This window comes from Corvus moneduloides, chromosome 3, assembly GCF_009650955.1.
Source record: "Corvus moneduloides isolate bCorMon1 chromosome 3, bCorMon1.pri, whole genome shotgun sequence".
Lineage (NCBI taxonomy): Eukaryota > Metazoa > Chordata > Aves > Passeriformes > Corvidae > Corvus > Corvus moneduloides.
The window spans coordinates 89,549,158-89,571,805 of record NC_045478.1 but is presented as its reverse complement, the minus strand read 5'-3'; positions in this window follow the sequence as shown (position 1 = coordinate 89,571,805).

Sequence of the window (22,648 nt, the reverse complement as noted above, 5' to 3'; positions counted from 1 at the left end):
TGAAAGCGGAGAACTGCTCAACCTCTGCTCTCCACAGAGGAAGCAGGAGTGAGTGTTCACAGGCTTCTTTTAGAGAAGTGAAGCCCACCCCAGCCCAGCCCTCAGCCCTCCCCAGCCCAGCCCTCAGCCCTCCCCTTCATTCCTTGCCAGCGGAAGGGCTCAATGGCCCCAGCTGTCTCTCCACCCCAGTTACCTCACCAGATGTTGGTCATTAACAGGGACCCGTGTGAAGCAGGGCTGGCCTCTGGGAGCAGCCTCCCTGGGCTGTTAGTGGTAGTGTGAGTGAGTGAGAGTGTGTGTGCAAGCCAGCACGCGTGTGTGGAAGCGTCTCCAAGGGCTGCAGTAACCGCTCCTTTGGCCTGCTGCCAGAGGTGAAACGTCCTTCTTGCACACACACGCTCTTGGCTTTTTGCTCACCCTTGCCCCCTCACTGTTTTGTAGAGCCCCAGACTCATCTGACTCAACAGCTGAACTATCCGGAGGCCCAGAGCTGGAAGTGTCCTTCCTCCTCAGCTGTGTTCACATCCAGCATACGGTGCTTTCCCAGCGCACGGAGGTGCCACCATCTGACACCATTTCTGCCGTCTCCATTTGGCTCACTTGTTCTTGTCAGCCCACCTCAGACACACACACAAAAAGCCCAGCCTTCTGATTCATTTGCCGTGGGTCCTGAGGAAAATCAATCTTCAACTTTTGTTTCCTGAGGATGGAGTGGGAACTGTTTACTCAGTGAGATGATTAAGTCATTTTTTTCTCCTTTACACCAGTAACAGAAAACCATTTCAAAGGGAAAGGAGTGGGATTGGATCTGGCATCAGACAAAAGTTGAATGAACCCAGACAAGAATCAAAGGCAAACAAAGCTTCTGAGTGGCTTGTCCATAATACTGATCAGTCCTGACCCAAGTTCTCTGCCACCACAATCAGAAAAAGACTCTCCATTAAGGATAAAGCTACAGCCTATGAATCCTGGCTCCTCATTCACTCTCCTGGCCACCTAACCTCAACCCCTCCTGCTGCTGGGACATGATTTCAGCAGTCCTGCCTTCCAGGGGCCTGCTTCATCTATTAGGTCAATTCATCTTTAATGCTGGAAGGGAAGCTCTGGAGTCTTTCTCTGGTTGTTTGGCACTAGTATTTGGAAGAGGTTTTTTTCCACCCACTGAACCCAGCAGGGGCTGTGGAGGCACCTAGGGATAAAGCAAAAAGTGGGACTAACTTCATCCATACACATGGCCCCTTCAAGTCATGGACACAGGGTCCTCAGCTCATGCCCAGCTCAATGCCAGGAGGATCTGAAGTCGAGTATCTCCATCGTAGAAGGAGGGAGGAAGAGTGTTTGACCCAAGCTGAATGTACAGTAAAATTTCCTCTAATATAAAGGTTTTTTCTCCTCAAATCTTTGTCTGATCTTAAAGCCTCCTCCATTTGGCATTTACACATTGCAGCAGATGCAGCCAGAGTGCACCAGACACTGGGTGGCTGCTTAGGAAGATGAGCATAGACTTGCTGCCCTTCTTGCTGCAGGACCCATGGCAATCACTGCTGTTCAGTCATGAGGAGCAGCATGGGAGATGGCTGCTGGTGCCCAGTGGCTGATAGATTTAGCATTTCCAAAATTTTCTTGGCCACAGTGGGCCAGTGGTCCTAGGGGTGGCCTCAGCTCCCACATGGGCCTCTTCATGCAGCAAAAAAATAAGCAGAGATTGCAAAGCCACAGACAATGTATTTACAAAAACCTGCGTTGCAAAGCAGACATGCAGGTGGAATTGACACCAGTTGATGTCTCCCTCATTCGCCCTTGGCTCTGTTCCCAGGTACAATGAGTTGTATTCAAGGAGCTGAGGGGGTCCTGCTGCCAGATCTGCATCCAACAGAACATGCACAGGGTCAACCCATGGTTGTGTAACCCCCAGGACTGGAAATATCATCACTGACTTCACTGGGTGCCGTTCACTGCTCTCCAGAACCCCACAGAGCGACTCACTGACATCATTCCTATGGCCGGGCTTGGCAGAGGCAATGGGGATGAGGCGCAGAACAGCCAGCAAGCTGGAGATGGTCGGCATGGTTTCCACATGTTAGTTCTTTCTTGGGAGTCTATCTTTGCTGCTCAAAAGCTTCAAGTGCCCTCTTTAGCTCACCAGTGCAACAACCATGACTGCTGCTATGTATGCAATTGCAACACACTTACAGCAAGACACCCTGCCTAAAGGAGCAACCAACTGGAAATCCTTCAGCTGATTCTGCTATAGGCTAAGGGAAATGAAATGAGTCATCCATGCAGAGCCCATCCTTTTTGTTGAGTTGGCTATGAAATGTAAGGCTTTCACCACTGCTGGAATACTACCAACAAGTCACAGAAGGATTTTGGATGTACACACCTCTGTGCTTCCCCAAAGGTACCTGGACAGAGGGCAAGTGGGATGGGCAGAGAAGAAAGGGAAAGGAGGAGAAAGAGAAAGAGAGAGGAGGAGAGACAGCTGGAGAAGCACAATAGCAGAGCACTGCTCAAAAAGTAAATAGCAGAGAAAGAATAATGGTTGCCATTATAAATTAACATTTTCACATCCCACACTGGTCCACAGAATCCATTAAGCAGACCAGAACCACAAGAAGCTTTCTCCCAGTAATGTTGCTTTCCAAAAGGAAGTTAAAATGAGCACAGATTTGACTTTACCTGGAGCAAAATGCGCACACCGAACAATGGTGTTGTCCACAAATAGCCAATGAGAGTGGCTCTGCATCTCAACACTTCAAAACCAGAGAAAAATGAAAGCTAGAAGTAACACAATAAAGAAGATAAACATAACTTGTCCTAATGAGCAAGATAGTGAGCTCCTCCAATAGACTAACAAATTGATGTATGTGTACATTATCACAGAGCAAGATATGCTTGAAATGAGGAGAGATTTCATGACATTTTGGAAAGTGAGATGGTGAAGACTTACACTACGTCAGGATACTATGAACAGGGCTTTACTTTCCTATGAAAAATAGCATTGAACTCCTTATTGATTAAGAGGAAGATTACAGGTCTGTTATCTCAGCCAAAAGATTGCACTTCCCACACCCTAGTTTCTCCTAGTACTAGGATGTGCCATTGGGTTCAGCAGGGGAAGGTGCCAAATCTTGAATCATCAGGACTTCCTGTTCACTCTGCAGTGACTCAGAAGACGTATTTCTAAATTCTATCCACTCCTTGTCTCCCTTTTCACCATGCTGTTCATATTAGATAAGGGTAGTCAGGCAGAAAATATTACACAGCCTGATTTCTGTTACCTGGTGTGTCAAACTAAAGATCCATTTTGTTGGGGTTTTTTATTTCACTTGCATGTACTAGTAGGCAAAAGGCTTACTGGACACTTTGCAGTGCATTTTTTTCCCCATGAAATTCATCTGCTGCAAGATAATTTCTGATACAGAGTCTTTTCTGGGTGGAAGATTGACATGTCTGGACTGGATCTTACCTGATATTTCTCAGCACGTTTTCTTGCTGGTATTTTTAATTGAAAAAAATATCAATTTACTGGAAATGAAGAGCTTTGTGGAAATTTATCAGGGCCAACAGATCACATGGGTCAAAGTTAGGTATGCAAGAAGGATGCAGGAGACTGAGATTCATGGTCTGCATCAAATGGACCAGCGACACTGAATCATTACACTGCTGTGTTTCCTCTGCCAGGATGAGGCCTGTACTCAAATCCCTCACCAAATGAATAGTGAATCCCTTACACAACATGAAACAGCTCCTTGGGAAGAGGGAGACCACTTCCACACAGAAACTTGCAGGATGGAAAAAATGTCTGGGACACTAAAGACTGAGATCTCAGTCCCTGCTTCAATCTAAGCAAATATTTAAGTAGCTCTCACACAGCGTCTTCAAAATACTTTGTGCCACATTGCCCACAGTGCTCTGGGTGGCCACTGCAGTGACCCGTGCCTGGCAGGTCTGACCTGAAACCCTGCTCATGTATCCTTTCACTCAGCAGATTAGTGAGGACAGCTGAGCTGCTGTCCCAAAGCACATATCCAGTTGTTAAAGAGCTGAAGCAAAGTGTTGAACCCCTACAGGATAGTGAGTGGTGACCACAGATACTAAAAACTGTCGGGAAGCCAGTTAATGAGCCACTTCATTGCTGAGAAAACAGGGCCTAAATCTCCTAAAAGGCACCCCAAAAAGCAGATGGGATTTCAGGTGCTTCAGGCTGCCCACTGGAGGCCCTTCTCCTCACAGGTCATGGACAGTCCCTGTAGGCAGCACCCAGTGGCCCCAAGCAAGTATTTTACCTCATCATCCCCCAGACCCCATTGCCTAAGCAGGTTCCTAAGCTGGTAAGCAGCTGTCATCTCCACAAAAGCTGAAGAAAAGATAGACTTGAGCAAATGAAAGCCACACTGGACACCCACTTCTCTCCAGCAGAAAGCACATTGTCCACCAGCCACATCCTGGTTGTTCAGCCCTCGATGTCTCAATGCAGCTTAGTGTGAGTGCTGCCCCCACCGCCAACCACGCTCTGATACCACCAACAGACAACAACCCTGACTTCAGAGCCACCACAGCCCCACGGGCCAAGACATAAACAATAATCTCCCAGCGTTTCCCAAACCGCCAGAAGGATGCATTGACTAAAAAGCTCAGACCTTGTGTCCTTTTTTTCTACCAACCTATACCTGGTGGTGTAAGAGGCCATCTCTGGAGCTGGACATCAGCTGTGCATTCATTGTTCACGAGGGGACCTCTCTCTGCTCACTGCAGGGCCACAGAGCCTCTGCCTGCCTGCAGCAGCCCTGTGGTCAGGCACGTGTTTGTCATTGTGTGGGAAGCTTGGCTATCAGGAGAGCTTTGAAAGCTGTTCCCAGCTGCACCTTGGCAAAGCTGCTTTCTGGCAGAAGGAATTCCTCATTGCTAGCTGGTTGCTGTAGGCTAAGGAGGGCTGTACCTTCCCGGTGCTCCTCCTGCTCTTCCTCCTCACTCCTGGATGCTAGTCCTTGCCCAGCCAGGGTGCAATCCCTTGCTGCTTTGCTTCAGGGGTAGTAGCTCCTGTGCTGCAGGACCAGCCCTCCTGAGTGCAGTAAAGCTCTGTGCAAGGCAGGTACCCCTGGTTCTGCCCTCCCCAGCCACCCTCATGCCGTTCCAAAAGCCCTGTTGGCAGAGTGCCTCTTGGCTCCTAAGGAAACATCCCCTCGGGAGCTGTTCCTAATTGGTGGTTTCCTCCTCTTTCTCTTACGGCGCTGAGTTTTGCTTCCTAGCTCATATTTTATAAGGCTGTTTTTTAATAGGCTGTGCAGGCTGCCAGACCTGAGTCTACCTTCAAACTGCTGGGAAAAAAAATCCTGTCTGCAAACCAGAGGATAGACACGGCTTTGTGTCTGGATGTGGGCTAGGCCAGTGGGCCTATCCAGAAGCCAGTAAGAGCTCTAAGTTTTGAGGTTTCAGGTATTCAACAATTTGAGTAGTGCCCAAGTATCACTGCAGCCCAAAGAACACAACCCAGGGGTGGTTTCTAACGTGCATTCCTGAGATTGGCTAACCCATGGCGTAGTGTACGTGATGGGTGTGAAGGGCAGGACAGATCTTCATAGACTGTAAACAACCTGAATATTTATTACCCTCCCATCATTACTATATCCTTCTTCTCCAGGGATCACCAGCTAGGACAGGGAATAGATGAACCTGAAAACAGCACTGTCTGAAACGCAGACAGATTTTATTGCTGTATGCCCCAGCTGCTGAGGGAGGAGTGACTACACACAGGTAATTTGCCAGGACATGGCACACACACAAGAGGAGCCTTCTGCTCCCTTCAGTAGGCCAGGCATGGAAGACAGAGGCTGGCAGAAGCAGCACGGTTCCCTCCAGCTGTCTTGGTCTCTGTCCCACCCCTACAAACCTTCCCAGTCTCCCTTGAGAACCAGGACACTGATGTCTCCAAGGCTACTTTGGCCCTTTCCTCCAGTGTGGGGACTTGTGGAGTAGTCTGGGCAGCAGAGTTGACATACTGAAGCTGAACACCCAGAGGCACACCAGAGGCAATTGGGCTGGCCAGCATCTTTCTCTCTGCCCTGAGAGCAAGTGGTGGCTCTGGCAGGGCTGTCACAGCAGCAAGGCCCATGTCCCCCTCCAGCCAAACTGCCACTTGTCCAAACAGCCGAATTCCATGCTCAGGGAGCAGGCAGGAATGGAGGCACATGGCTGTGGTTGATCAAAGCCACAACCTATTCTCCAGGAAGAAGCCCAGGCTGAACTCTGTGGTGGCAGTTGCAGTTCCATATTCTGGAGGCAGACTGCAGTGAGAAGGAAGACAAAAAAGCCCCACACAAGCACAGACAAAACCTTCATTCCTCCTTCCATCAGATTGTCTCCTTTGCCAGCTGCTCAGCTCCTCGCCTCCAAATCCTCACCAGCTCCTGGACCTGGGCAAATCTCCAAGTTATCAACCCTCACCTGCCTTTTTGCTCAGATCCAAACTGGGGAGTCATCACCCCTCCCACCTATTGCCCTCACCACAGTCCACTGGTGCTTGCAAAGGTTTATCCTCTCCAAGGAGCCCACACACAGTGTGACTACTGAATTCCACACGTGGCTGGCAAGTCATGAGGGGATGTTTGTGCTCCCAATCCAATTTGCAGAACCGACCAACATACCATGAATTACAAGTGTCAGATATCACAGGCACATCTCCAGCTGGATAATCCATTCACAGGGGAGGTATTAGTTCCAGAAACTGCAGCAAGTGCCTCCCAAGAGCAAGAAAGAAGGGTGACTGTCAGAGAAGGGTCACAGATTGATCCCCTGCCTCTATTCTTCCTCCTTGCTCACTTGTGAGCTGAGGATGAGTTGCTCTGAAGTGCACCGCCCAATCACTGCCTGCTGGTGAATATTCAGACAGTCTGTGCCACACCTCTGAGCCTTTTACCCTATTTGCATACAAGTCTCCTCAGAGATAAGGGGCAAAGGAGGGAGACCAGAGGCAGGATTGTTTCTAGAGAGAATAGCGTGCCCTCTGTTTTCCCAAGAAGAATCAGGAGCATCCTGCATCCCTTCCAAGACACTGGCTTCCTTGTATTCCAGGGATAAGCCCCACCACCAAGCCTGGACACCAGGTCACGAAGAAGGAGCTCGCAACTTAACCCTGTGAACAGCAGAGCAGGGTTTATTTAGATGTGAATTGTTACTAACTGCTGTGTGCACTGCAGCAGAGCAGAGAGGCTCTAGTGGAAATCATGGTTTTCAGGCACAGACACATACACAGAAGCTCATCCCTGTCTCAGAGCTTACAGACTAAGAAGGAGCAGATGCAAAAGGTCCCAGCAGGAAACATCAGAGGCTGTCTCAGTCCAACCTGAGCGCTCAGCTATCGGGTAATACATGCAGGGAGAAAAAACACTGAGGGTCTGTAAGACAAAGCAAGTAAAGTACATGGGAGACTTGAGCAAAGAGATTCACTGGCACAAATGCCCAGCACCATTTATTCTTGCAACCAGAAGGCATCCTGATGAAAGCATGCAAAATACTCAGAGAGAGAAAGGCAACTGGGTGTTGCTGCTGTCCTTGGACACACAAGGGCAAACAGATATTCAATTAGATGAAGAAGCAACCAGTCCAAACTTCATCAAAGTAACTAATTTCCTTCACTCATCTGGACTAAGCCATCCCAAACACAAGAAGATGTGGAAGACAAGAATTTAGCAAACCTTACAAAAAGATTGGACAGTGATGTGGATGAGAAGAAACAAAAAACCATACTAATGATAGCTAAGAACACTTTTGGGAAATATGCTAAAATTTATCCTCCTGGTCCCAATCCCATCTCTAATAGATAGTAACCAGAAAGTGATATTAAATGTTGAACAGATTATGTTACATCTGCTTACTGCAATGTTCTTGCACCTTCCCCTGAAGCATCTGGCAAAGGCATCAGAGAAAGCATCAGATAATCAGTGACAGGATCTGGGAATAAATGGATTTTGGGGCTCATGAAGTTTGACCATTTCAAGGTTCCAGTGTTTCCAGGGTCAAGATTGCAATCTCCATATTTGCGTATACAAAGTCCTTGCAGACACCAATGAAGTGAAGCCATTGGAAGTAGCATTGCCAGTGCAATGTGATGGGTTGTGGATCTCATGATACTGTTCCTGTTTCTCCTTAAAGCTCCAGAACCTGATGACAGATGATTAGGTGAGGAACATGTTATCTGTATAGGACAAATTTCTAGTCCGCTCATGTGTGGGGAAAACCAAAAATTGTGACACTAATGCAACATGTTTTCTAAACAAGAGAAGTTTCTAGCAGTCTTCACTATGGGTGAAAACTACAAAATGCTATTTAAAAGCAATTCTAAAGCTCAGCAGCCAAGGCAAAAAGATAGCATGTTGCATTTATTCTTTCACAAAAGCTCATAATTTTACAGTTATCACAAATTTTTGTGGTTCAGCTTAAAATGTCTGAACCCTTGGGGCTTAGAATACTGAATTTAAGGCAACGTAAAATGCTTTAAGCTCCCTTATATCTCAGTTCTTCCTAGCTTCTCTCAGTTGCAGGGCAGCTCAGCAGCTCTTCAGAAGCCCTCCTCTGCAGGGTCTGCCTCCCCCCATGCTGCTGACTTTCTAGATTTCATCAGACATCCCGCTGATGTCACTGTTTTTCTTAAAGCTCCAGCTCTCAGACTCACTCAATTATGTGAAAACTTACATCATATGAGGAAAAGTTCCTACTCCTCGTAGGTGCCAGGAAAAGCTAGGAGTGGAGCCTCACTGTAACCCGAAAGCCCAATACTGAAGGCCTGAGAAAAACACTGGTATCTTCTTACAGTACTGAGATGTTTATGATTTGAGAGAGTCAGGTCTTGAATCGTGTATCTCAGCTTCTGCTGGCAACATTGCTCTCCCCAGCCCTCGATTTTGAATGGGTCTCTCTTGCCTCCAGCCTGCTAAATTTACACCACTGCTTCCTAAAAAGGCTAAAAGGCTAAAAAGTGCTCCACAGCAGTATGGATTCTGGATAAAAAAAAGGAGACTGATGTTCCCGTGAACACCAAAAGTCAGTCCAGCTCAGGCACTAGTAGTATGTCCTTAGCATGGCCCTGAGCTTTGTCCCAGCAAATGTCACTGTTGTGTCTGCCTCCAGCTGAGCTGTGTGTCCCTTTCCCTCATCTCAGGGCATAGCATCCCCTGGCCAGGAAGCAAAAGCAGCTCTCCTCTTCCTCCTCCTCTCCATTCCTGGCGCCCCTGTCAGGTTAGCAGAGGTAGCCAGAAGCTGGTAAAGGTTACTACCGGTTTTCCACTGCTGTTGTAATTTGGCTCTTGTTTCTACAGCACAGCACCCTTCTAGGGATGGGCTTTGGAACCCCAAAGGCTTTCTGACTGAAGATGGAGTTGGACCTGAGGGTTAGGGCGTTCACAGTTTGCATGGGAAGCAAGTTAATGCTCAAGTTCAGGCTCTGACCCAGGTTTAGCATACATCGTGAACATGCCCACACACTACAGTCTTCTCCTGGGGCCAACACCTCACTGCAGTATCTTGAAGGTGAATGTACACATCTCCTTACTTCGTGTAACCTGCTCAGTGAGGGGTTTCCAGTGCCTCCCTCATCCCGGTACGCAGGTGTGTGAGATTTGCATCTGTGGCTGCTGCACACAGGCACAGCTTTCTAGGAAAGGTGTGTTTTCCAGCTCTTTCCTGTGCCAGTATTGCCGCCACCTGGAGATGAGAGGAATGAAGGGCTCCCAGCCATTTCCTTACCTTCATCCCTCTGCCTTTTCTCAGCCACAAGGCATCCTCCTCTATTTCAGCTGGAGGGAGAGCTGGCAGCCTCCCAGCTACTGTGGTTACGATGTCCCATGAGTGCAGCCTGTTGTGAGCCTCGCTCTGCGAAGGACGGGGCCCTTACGTTCTTGGTAAAAACACTGCTCCTGGGCACTGGGGGAGGCTTTGGATAAAGGAAGCAACCCCCATTCAGCCTACTCGCAGTCCTTCACCTTTTGGGAGGAGGCAACTAGCCCTGGGCCTTCCTGTCCTTGTTAGTTAAGAATTTAAGTTGCAGATCTGCGTGAATGAATACAGGCTTGTGTGTTCGGCAGAGCTGTGCACATAAAGGAGAAGGGGTTTTGTCCATGTGTTTTATGGCACTGCCTGCGTAGGGAGATGGGAGGGAGCTTATAGGCTGCATGTGCACGTGCACATTTTCATGTTGTCTGCACGTGTGTGCATGCGTATGTGCATTTCCATATTGTGTCTAATAGGCTCTTTGTTTCTCCGGAGAAGAAGGAAAAGGAAATCCGCATGTAATGAATCCATTTATTTTATGGAGCTCCCCTGGAGAGGGGCCGGGGAGCATGATTTATGCAAAAAAACAGGCAGCTGCTGTTGGGAGGGGGGCATCAATCTGGTTTTGATTTTAATTCGTAAGTGGAGGTGGCCACACAAGCCAAGGCCTCGTAAACTCCCCATAGAAGAGAGTGGCCCGTTGGTGTGAGGCTGTCAGAGCCTATTTGGCCATTAGTATCGAGCCGCTCTCTACTGCATCTGACTAATTCCCGCCCTGTTGTTCTGCTTTCTTAGGATGTATTTCCCCGTGTTGAGGCCTCCCATTAAAAGAGAGAGGCAGAGCTGTACTGGGGCACAGACTGAAATCTTTGTATTGAAGGGCAAAAAAGCCCTTTACAGAGCATTTGCAGTTTATGTCACAATTCAGTGTACAATGTATACTAATAAAAAAAACCAACAAAAAGTAACATGACTTGTATGCTATCATCCAGATCCTCCCTGCCATTTACAAAAACATAGGGAGCAAGGTGGGTTGGAAAGACTTCTGGGTTGGGGTAAGTGGCCTGGAAACTACATACCACTCATCAGTCTTTTTTCCATCCCTGCCATTCTGCATAACTCAATGCATACTGTCAGGACTCTGAGTGTAAAGGGACAGTGGAGAGGTTCCCAGATGAAGAGATGCTTTAACAGGGCAGAATTCTTGACAGAATTCTGTTTTATTATATGATTCTTCATCAGATCAAGAGTCCATGGAGTTTAACCATCAGTATAGGAGAAAACTGCTCATAGCATACTCACTCACTCTGTGATTGTCCCATATGACAAGAAAGTTGCATTTGGCTTTCTGATCTCCCCCAGCTGTCTGTGCATGGTATAACTGATATGCAAAGAATCTAACTCAAAATCTAGCTCAGGTCTGCATTCTTCACCATAATCTCATGAATGTCCAGTAGAGGTAGGTAGGTAAGTGGACAGACAGATATATCAGTTCAGGAAACCAATGAAAACTGGTCTTTTCTGAAAACTATACTCACATGTTACCAGCAATTAATTATTGGACAAAATTAATAATTTTTGTGTTTTACTTACTCTGTATAACTTGGGTCCCTACAAAGAACACAGATTTTCTAGTTCTCAACACTGAATGGTATTTTTAGATCACTCAGATACATGTTGTCCCTACAGAGAACAGACAGCACTTGTCTGTTGACATTGAACTTTAAAAGCTTTTTCCTTGGCAGAATTAAGGCCTAGTAGTGGGTCAGTGAGAAGAATTTGGAAGAAGAGGTGTGGTTCACTTACCACTCCCTAAAATGCCCAAAACACCTTGCAGAAGGAGGATTTGTTTCAAGAGCTACAAAAAGGAAGGCAGCTCATTTGCATGTTACACCTTTGTTGATTTTCCAGGTAGTCTTTTTGTGGCTTTCTAAGAACTTCATTTGGCACCAGCTTATAAGTCAAGGGTGTTTACTCTATGCTGCCAGCAATACAGCCCCTGGCATCACCCTGCTCTTGCATCACCAAACATTCTGAACCTCCTGTTCCCAAGTATCTGGAAAAAAAAAAAAAAAAAAAAAGCTTTGAGAATATAAAGGCCAAGTATGCACTGATGTGAAATGATGACTTTAGGAAGCAGCCACAAGGAATGTTTTTATTTTCTGAACCAGTGGGATCAGGGCCTTTCCCTGAAGCCAAAAGTGGTAGGTCAATTGGACTATCAGTTTTCAGGCCAAGAAAGCAAGCTGCTTTTACAGGCCATGCTGGAAAAAGCTCCTATAACAGAGTCTAGTCTGTGGAGGAATGGATCAGGTCACAGAACTTCCACCAGCAGTAGCTTTCAAGCATAAAGCTGGATCCATTTCACAGTTTTATCTGAAAGAAACTTAATTGCTTACTAAGTCTCAGAACTACTAGCCCTGCAGCAGAGACTAATAAAGATTAGCTGAAAGGCCTCAAATTTACAGTAAAGTGCCATTATCCACACTTGCCCCTTGATAATCCCCAATTCAATGATTTTGCTCTGTTTGAGAGACAAGACTGAGTACCAACAACCAAAAACACTGCGAAAGCCAGGTGAGTAGCTAAAAGTAAACAGATCACCTTCATGCTCTTCAACATGTTTTACATTTTCCTTCCTTGTATATAAACATAAGTGTCTTAGTAGCATTGCAAAGGATATTTATAATTAGGGAAATGTTTGAACTGATCTACCTTTCCACCTTCTGCCTGTTTTCACTTCCACTTATCAAGTGCACATGTTTCAAGTCATCATATGAACTGTACGTTTTATGAAGTCTTGGTTGAATGATACTGTACCTCTCAAAGTTTTTCAATGGTCCCTTCAGCTACAGCTTGTGCAACTCTTAATTTTAATGTGTTAATCTTCATACAGACCTACAGGAAGGAGAGGCACAATTATGTCCCAATTATGGTTAAGTCCCTGAGGAACTCAAAAGACTAAGCCTTGTCCCACACTGCAAAGCTTATTCAGCCAAAGAGGGCTGCTGATATAATTGTGCCAGCAAAACCCCTCATGTAGGTGTCTTCAAACTGATGCAACTGATGCAACTACACTGTCTTCATTTTTGTCACTGGATAAACAAAGAAATGTCCCAAGGTTGGGAAAAGGAGGAAAATGATGCCCAGTCCAGCTTCTAGACATGCAGGCCATATTCCCCCTAGGTGACTCTGCCAATGTTGTTATGCTCCTGATCATAGGGTAATTAACTTATTATTCCTCAAGTAAAAACACACAGAGCACATGTAGGTACTCTCTACTTCATGAATGGCCAGCATGCCAAAGTTTATTCTTGCTATTCTATTGGAGTTTGACTTCTGCTTCTAGAAATGTGTCCCTTAATAGCTCACAAGAAAAACATGCTGGAAAAATCATCTCATGACTTGTCAATGTCATACAGAAAGTCTGTAGCAAAGCAGAGAATTGAGGCCAGGTGGTCTGTGTCCCCAGCTAGTCACCTAAGAACATGGATCAGATGAGGCATGAGAAGCAGAACAGCCTGGAAGCACCCCAAGAAAATTTGTGCCATCATCAGAATGTAACAGCCCAGAAAACAGAAAACAAAATAATCCTGGGAGAAAAAGGATGAGCTATCTCAACCCACAGGCAGCAGGGCATGTTCCCATATGCTGCTGCAAGGCTAGAGACATGGCATGCTGAATATTCCACAGGATAGCACTACCTACATTGGTGTGTCATGCTAGGCTATGACACCTCCTCTCCAAATGGGCGGCTCTGAGGACAGTGAAAGTAAATATTTTCCTGCAGTATCTCTGAAGATCAAGAGAAGCCTCCACACAACCAGAGAGAGGACCACACAGTGGGACTGAGACAGCAGCTGGGAGTAGAGAAGGTTCCAGTCTAGCCTCTGGGCACCCACAAAGGGCCTAGTAACTTCTGATGCTCCTTACACAACAAGCTGTAGGGCCACTGCTGCCTGCTTGGAAAGGGTCTTAGTATACAATGAGGAAGGTTGAAAAAAAAACTTGAAGAGACTAGTCTAGCTCAGCTGGTTGAGAACAAAGACCCTCCTAGCAGCAAATAACTCAGCACGGCCCTGACTCCTTCATCTAGGAGCTGATTTTCATCCAAGAGCTCCTCACCAGGAATTACACCTTTTCAGCCAGCTCTCTGCAGTTCCTACTGATTTGGTCTAATGAAAGTGACTCCTAACCAATACTGGTTTAGTAAAGTTCCCACCAGATCAAAACTGACCTCAGTTGGCTCCTGTCATTTCCAAAAAGCTCCTGCTGATTTGGCTGACTGACTGAGCTCCAGGAAAATTGTGTGTAAGCCTTGCATTTGCAGAGGGTAAATTCTCCCTTTCTGGAACACAAAGGAGACAGGAACAAAGCCAACAGGAACAAACAGAGTCAATTTGTCTGGATGAAATTGTTTGCAGCAACCCCTGCTCTAGGGCTTCTGCCTCTGAGCCGGACACCAAGATATCCTGGTTAGACCAGCATCACATGCCACAGAGACACAAACCTTCCCAGCCCTTGGCCACTTTCTTTCTAGCTTTATTTGATTGCCCCAGGCCTGGGCACCAGCACAACTGCATGCTGCAGCTACTTGCAGAGAGAACTATCATTATGAAATACATGAAGAGTTCTTTCATCTTGCAAGGGCCCAAAAGATTAGGCCCAAAGCAGACACTCAAAAGCACCCTGTACTTTGGAGATGAGCCCAACAGGACTTCCAGGCACTTTCCTCACCCCTCTCAAACTCTTGGCAGAACTGTGATTCAAAATTATTGCTTTAATTAGAGGCTTACAACTACTTAAGCATCTGACTTCCATGCATGGCCCACCTGGCAAAGCAGGCACACCTCCCCCAAACCCACGTCGGGCCCATAACATTTGCAGGCTGTGTGGGCTGCTCCATTTCAGGGCTGTGGAGCCTGTCGTGTTCCCCTCCAGCTGCAGCGTCGGCAGCGTCACGCTGACAGGTTCAAGCCATGCAGAGAAGGTTGTTTTTATAACCCGCTCTGTTTTAACAAAACTTTCCCAAGCTTATTTCTCTACATTATAGTCAAGATCACCTGCTGCTCAAGGGGATGCAGATTCTTAAAGGAGAATTGCAAAAAAAAAAAAAAAAACCAACCTGGAAAAACTGACACATAATGGCATCCAAGGAAGAAGAAAGCACCATAGCACTAACCAGTTAGTCCAAATACTGAGCTCTGCCAACATCTCTCATTCCTGACTGGCAACTCCCCTCCTCTCTCTGTTGTTCCCTGGTGTCCCCACAACGAGCTCTGCTGACCTGCAGCTCTCCCTACTATTCCAGCCGTGGGACCACAACATAATGCCCAGTAGCTGTCTTTGAGCCTTGATCAATAGCCCCCAGTGTGACCAGTGAAATGCTGGACTACTCACAAATTAATCACAGCTAAGCTCCAGGATCCCACAACGCATCTCTGCTGCACACTTGGCCTTCGCTCACAACATCCCAACTGTTCTTGACCCTCATTCACAGCACAGCTCCTTCCATGCACCTCAGTCCCAATTCACCACCTTCTTCAGCCCATACGGATGGAAACCAGCAGATGTGGAACATGTGAGTTGCTCCGCTGTATCAGTCCCAAGGTCTCCATTGTTCAGTATTCTACCTCCTGAAAAAGCTACCAGACTAGACAGGGAAGGGTTTAAAATCCACTTAGTAGCCTGTCCACCATCTAAATTTGAACTGACATTAGCTTGAAAGCCTGAAACATCATGTTTATTCTGGCTTTCAATTATGTTGTTAATAACTACAGTGATTCTCCACATACTTACCATTTACACACTGCCCAACCAAGTAAACAGTAATACTGTAAGTGCACTGAGTAGTGCTGCTCAAGTCTTTTCCTAAACCAACAGAGTTAAATTAGAGCAATTCAAGATGTCTGAACAAATGAGTTTTCTCCCAAATCATGCACTGCCGCCTGGCATTCTACAGGGAACTTCATTTGCCATGGAGCCTCCTCTTCAGTAAGTTTAGCTGGGTCTCTCTGAACTCCTCCCTAGTCTTGATCAACCTAAATTTGGCTAGTGCTCACATAGTAATATTTAAAGCTCACGCAGTGCAAATGAAAAAAACATGCTATAAAAGGATTCAAAACAATACCATTTGGTTTTTGTTTTAAAATTTTTGTATTGAATTTCATGCTATTGAATCCACAGCCCTGGAGACCAAAGTCCCTTCTTAACTCAAAAGGAACTGCACAGGCAAGATCAGGTTCTTCACAGTGTGCTGGAGGATCGACTTCTACGCTCCCTAGTGAGTTTAGACTCTGAATAACATTTAGTCCACAACTTTTTTGAATAAAATATCAATGAGTGCAATGAAAGTCCAAGGCCTTTTAGAGAAAGGGGTATTCTTGCTCACTAGGAACTGGACTACAAAAAACCCAACTTATTTCACACATGTACTGCCAAGGAGCTGTCAAATGGAAACAGCTTATTGTGAAATGTTTTTGTCATGAGAATGAATATTCAGTCAAGAACAAAACAAAACCTACCAACCTCTCTGACTTTAAAATCAAAAAGCCCTCTGGCCAAGAGTTTCAAAGCTGTTCATCACCCTCAGATGGCCTGAGATCCAGGATCCAACAAAGTTCAAGAGCTGCTGCTCAGTAGGACAGAGAATGAGATCCCAAACAGGTGTGGACCAGGTGTGAAAAAGAAGGTTAACACACCCCATCCATCACTGGACAGCACATCTGTAAAAACGGAAATAAATATTAACTCCAGTCACAATCTTGTCTGGAGATGAGCAGAATTCCCCCCAGTGGCAACTACAGAATATCATGTGGTAAGGACTGCAGCTGAGCTGATTTACTGCTAAACTGTGCTTGTATTGTTTGCAGGAGGCTCTCATTCCCTTGCTGCTGAATTGCTTCATCTTAATACAAGAGACAATGAGTCCTAGTGCTCTTCTGAGTATCTCTCTGGTTCATTTTTCCAGTTGCAAAGCAAATGGTTTGAAGTTTCATTGTCTTGCCAGACTCATAAAAAGAAACTATCAAGTGCTAGCCAAATTGTGAAGAACGGCATGTTTTATGAAAACCCAATTAAACTATGGCCATCAGTGTCTCACTTTCATCTTTGCCGAGCACTGCCTCAGCTTTCTTGTTGCATGCCAAACTCATATTCTTCTCTGATGCACTCAGTGAGATTACAGTTAATAGTTTTGTTTTGTTGTTTGGGGAAAAACACACACATACACACACACTCACACACACTCCTTGTTTATATACTAGATCTGCAGGGTACCAGAAACAAGCATCTTTGGGGCCAGGAGAGGATTTTATTTCCACTGATTGGCTGTCAAAATAGGAATTGGTTGTTATTATAACTCACACAAACAGGCACAGAATGTCTTTCCCAAAAACAAACTGACAGGCATTAAATGAAAAGCACCACGTTGCAATACACTTTGGGAATCCTCATCAGTGGAACAGCTCTTTGAGCTGCACAACATGACCCATGTAGACCCTATAGTCTAATGTACCAGGAGATTTGGAAAGTGTCATAAAAGTACACTCTTTTGGAAATTCTCTTTTCCCTTATCTGTCTCTAAAACAGGTCAGGCATCCAGCCATCCACCCTGGAAGACAAAGGGAAATTCAAGATCATATTGTGTTTTCACTTGATGGCAAGGAGGACATCACTATAGTTTTCCACCAGCTTTCAAGTCTCTTCCAGGCTGACGATCAATAAAAGTAAAGAATTCACTAAAAATGCAATGCAACAGATTGCAAAGCAGAAAGCACATACAGTTAGGGATGAAGTAAAACTGATTTTAATGGACCACTAATCATCACTCCAGCCCATCTAACCATTTTTCCAACATGCCAGTCCAGGAAGCAACTTGATGATGACTGAAACAAAATAGAGCTGTCCTACTGTCTTGCACTGTTATCACTCCTCTATTGTCTTCTCTTTAGAAGACTGTCTAATAAGACTGTCTCCTATTGTCTACTCCTCAGTGCAATTTTGATGCTAGTGAGAAGGGCATTCCCTGCTTTTACTTGTTGCAATATTTGAGGCTTTTCATGCTGAATAATACTGGAAAATTAAAAAAAAACCAAAAACCTAGAAAGAAAATGCATTCTTTCCAGATTTGCAGAATGCAAAGATAAATCAAGGTTCAGATAACAGTTCTCTGTGGATTAAACAAGTCCGCTGAGACTCAGAGTGGTAGCACATATAGGTGTGTACAAGAAGTTCCATGTTCTAAAAAATTCTACCCAGCTGGAAAACAGCAGCATTACAAAGAAGTACCACTCTGAGAACTACATCAACAGCACAGTTGGCTAAGTGAGCACTCTTCTCAGAAATACTTGGAGGGGCTAGATGACTGAAAGTCTCCAAAATTGAGGCGAGTCCAGCTGATATCTTTGTTATATGGTGCCAGCATAATTTCCCCGAATGGCTAAAGAAAAGGAGAAGCATGAAAGGGGTCAGTTGGGAATATATGTGCATGTGGGGGAGGGGGGCAAAGAAAAGGCAAAACTAGCTGAGAACAGGCTCCATTTAAATTGCATACAGACCTCACACAAAGCACAGAGAATTGGTCAGTAGATTGAAGCCATCTGGCTGGAGGAGCCATAAGAGTAAAACCCTGCTGGAGATCTCCCCATCACGTCCCATCATGGTCCAACATCAGAGCACAGCACGGGCTTCCCCCACTCCAATCTCATGGAGTGAAATATGGGAAGATGAGCAAGAAGAGGATTGAAAAGTTCATCGTTATGACACAGCCCCTACTCCTTTCACAAAGTATGTTGTCCCAAGGCCTCTCCAATAAATCTCAGGCTTTGGTGGCAACAAGAGAGAAACTGAGTCAAGGCTCTACGTGCTGCAGCCAACAGCACAGAACACTGACACCAACAGCTGGCTTCAGGCTTCCATGACTCCCCAGTGAAAGACCACCCCAGGGCTCTCCTAATGTGAATGAACCAGAGGACTCCAGTCTCCTCCTGCTCATCCTGGCCATTTACAAGCATGTCTGCTGTAGAAGGCAGACACATCATTTGTTACAGTGCAGCCTGGAAACATCTGAAGAAGCAACATTTTTATTATTAAAACATACAAATGTATTTTTAAACTTATAAAATGCATCTTGATTTATGTCTCAGATAAAGCCTCTGATTTCATTTAATGCAAATTAACACTGCTTGTGTTTCAGCACACTGGTATCTGAACACTCACCAATGCAGTGGTCTTTATGCCAGCCAACGCTTACAAGTTTAATGGCTTTTTATTGCCTGTTTTTCTGAAGTCCCTCCTTCACCTGGGTTGGAAAATCAAGGCACTTAACATCTGGAAAAATTAAAGCTTTGGAAATTTGCCGGTCTGATTGCCATGGTGTTGTTACAGAGTTTTTGTTCCTTATGATTCTCCCATGCAGCCCAAATATTAGTTGCCAGAGATCAAATCCAGTGCAAGTGGTTCAGTTATTTTCCATCATTTTGACTTGCCCATATGGAACATTCCCAAAGCATCAAAAGACATCAGTATTTCTTAAACACTGAAAAGCCGTGAATTTATCATTTCTGTATCAGAAGTGATTTTGAGTGATCCCAAAGTCTTCTCCATCTAATAAATGCCATCACTGAAGTATTTTAGCTGGTGTCAGCAATGCCACAGATACTGGGTGTAAGAACAGTAGCAGCGAAAATATATAAGGACTGTGGTGGGGGGAGAAACAGAACTGAAGTGCTCTCACAAAAGGAAGTTGGATTAATTTTCCCACTGGATTTTTCTTGTTTACACTTAGCTTGAAATCTTGGAAGGAAACGTAATGAAATTATTCCTTGGTTATTTTACTTTGAAAAATAGTCATATCCACTGGGAAAATAAGAAAACCTTAAAAATATAAACAAGTTATATTCAAGTGAGTCACTCATTCTTCTATCCGAGTGCCATCTCTCTGCTCTCTTTGCAGCATTTCCTTCTTAATATCTCCAGCCACCTTTTCATCCCCCTTCACACTTCCAATTATTAATTTTTGTCCCAATGTCATTCTCCTCCACCCTCTAATGTCAGTTTCAGAAGCTAGCTGTCACTTCTTGATGGACACAGGAATTTGGGGTACATTGTTGTGGTGTGGAATGGGCCAGCCTTTCCTGCTGACAAGATGTGGTCACTCTTGACCAGACACCTGATTCACATGTGATGAGCCCGGCAGGAGCCCCCATGCCCTAAAGGACTCGTGCCACTGGACAATCTTCAAGGACATTCCTGTATCTCAGTGGCTGAGTAGGACAAATTGTATTTTGGTGCAGGATGATTGTTATTCTCTCCCCTTATTTGGACTTAAGAGAGTTTTTGTCACTTTTGTCTTTTACAATCAGAAATTTGAATTATCCAGACTTTTGTTTATGTAACTATAAAATATTATAGTAATATGTGCTTTCTAAGTACAGATGACCCAACAGGATAAACCTGTGAATCTGTGTCCCTCTCATTACAGCTGAGCATCCCCAGAACAATTCTCAGGATCTGTGACACCTAATGTGCATATCTAACAAGTAATTTTGACGACCTCACTAGTTTTCCTCATTTAAAATCTTGGATGATCAGTTGTCGGATTTGAACACATTTCTTCTGCTTTCGATCACCCAACACAAGATTATAACATAAATTCTAGATGTTTTGCAACCTACTTGTAACCAGATTCAGGTTTCCTAATTTTTCAAGAAGGGGGAAGGGCTGTTGGATGCAAAGTGAGCGCTGACCTGCACTGACCCCTTCTGGAAAGCACCAAGAATGTACCATTGGAAACAAACCTGCACTGGTCCTGCGGGTGCGTGTGGGAACTACTTGACCTAATAGCTTTTTCCATCTTGATTCCTATGACTTTTAATCATGTTTGGTTGGAACAGCCTCAGCCTTCAGAAGCTATTTGCATGGGTAAGGCTCTGGAGCAGATATACATGTCATCCATTAAAATCCAGTGGACCAGAAAAGGCTCACAGGACCAGAAAAGTTTCTCTGTAGATGGGAGCAGATACACTAATACAAGAAACAAGAAAAATAGCAAAACATAGTCCATTTTCAGACAAGAAAATAACAGAATTAGTATGAGAAGAAAAATGGAGCCTTACAGAACGTCTACATTGTGTAACCCCAAAGCAGTTCAAACGAGAGAATACAATTTCTTTGACAACAGTCCCATAAAGTTTCTGGAGGCCATGAGCAATTAGGGTATAAGTTTCTCAGCTAAAACACGATACTTTCTTGCTCCTGACCAGACCCATATTTGGGAGCACAGGTTTAATTTTTATTCAAAACGGAAAGGACAAATTCTTCAACGGCCCGTGACATCCTGTTCTGCTCCTTGGAAACGTCCAGTTCTATCTAAACTGCATGACCCACCACAGTGCTGACAAATCACAGACCATGGCTGAACCAGTTTACAGAAAGAAAATCACTTTCTTTTCTCTCATGTACAGGGACATAGTATTCAGGGCTGTATTTCTTCTTCCCTGAACACAAGGGCTTGATGAAATAAACACATTCAAAAATTATCTGCAAGAAATCAGAAATATGTCAAATTTCCAAATTCGGAAAGAGATTATGGGCTTTAACTCAAATTGGCACATGCTTTGTTTGTCTCCTTGGGACTCGATGGTCTGCACTGCTAACAGTTGTAGAAAATCCTCACAAGACAAAAAAAAAAACATCTTGGGAGAAGAGACAAATTGCTCAACCCAAGAGTGCAGGTTTTTAAGAAAGCAACAATCTTCCTTCTTTGCATTAAATTATTTGTCACTTAAAACTCCTTCAGAGACAGCATTTGTTTGAAGGTGAGGCAAGCAAGTGGAGTACGTACTGTATTCGAACTATGACTATGTTGCTGGTCTCTTTCTGTCTGACCAAAAGCCACACTGCTGCTTAAGTATCTGCTTCAAAAGTCTCACGACATGGAAAAATTTTTGAACAGCCACTAATCCTCTGTCTACATTTCTTTACCAAGGTGAGCTAGCACTGTGCTTATCAACTGTTGGTTTCTATTCCATAAAGAGAGCCATCCCTTTAGTCTTCCCAAACACAAGAGGCAACAAAGCCAGCAGAAGAAATTGCATTTGTTTTAAGCAATTGAATAAACTCTTCTGTTAGGTTATTTCTTCGCCTAGGATAAAACTCACTTTAGAAATAAAAAAAACCAAAATAACCAACTTATAAAAATGTGACATCACTACACCACTGTGCCCAGCAATGTTCCTTCTCCTCATAAGGAAATGAGTCCCAGACTGAATGGCAGTAAATATTTTGTTTGGCTCTTATGTTTAAGATTTTGGACAAGTTGAAGATCACTCTGCTCCTAGAAATCATTATATAGCATAAAGCGGCGAGAGAGGAAGGGATCTCTTCCGGCAAGCATTCTTACTCAGAATAATAAATACTGAATAAATGGGATGGCCCTGCTTTCACTACTTGGTATAAAGCACAAGAGTCTCAACAGAAGTCCTGCCTTCGTTCCCACTTCTTTGGGAAGTCCAGAGTTGAGTCCTTAGACCTGCAACAGAAAGAGATTTGCAAAGTAGACTGTAACTAGAAGCAGGTGTAACACACAAGAGGAAGGAGATGGAAGACCTCCTGTGACGGGAAGATCAAATTATATTTTACGATCAATTCTACATTTATGTTGCAGTTTACATTTTGCACCATGTTTTAGATACAAACTCAGAAAAACATACAGAACATCTTGGATGAGCACTGTTGAAATAGAATAGCATCAGTGCACATGACTCACAAGTGATTTTAATTTACTCTGTTAGTTTTCACTTTCTGGATTTTTTTAAAGAGTTGGAATGACAGAAAACAAACAAGCACTTAGAGAAACTCCATGAATGACCTTTGCTCT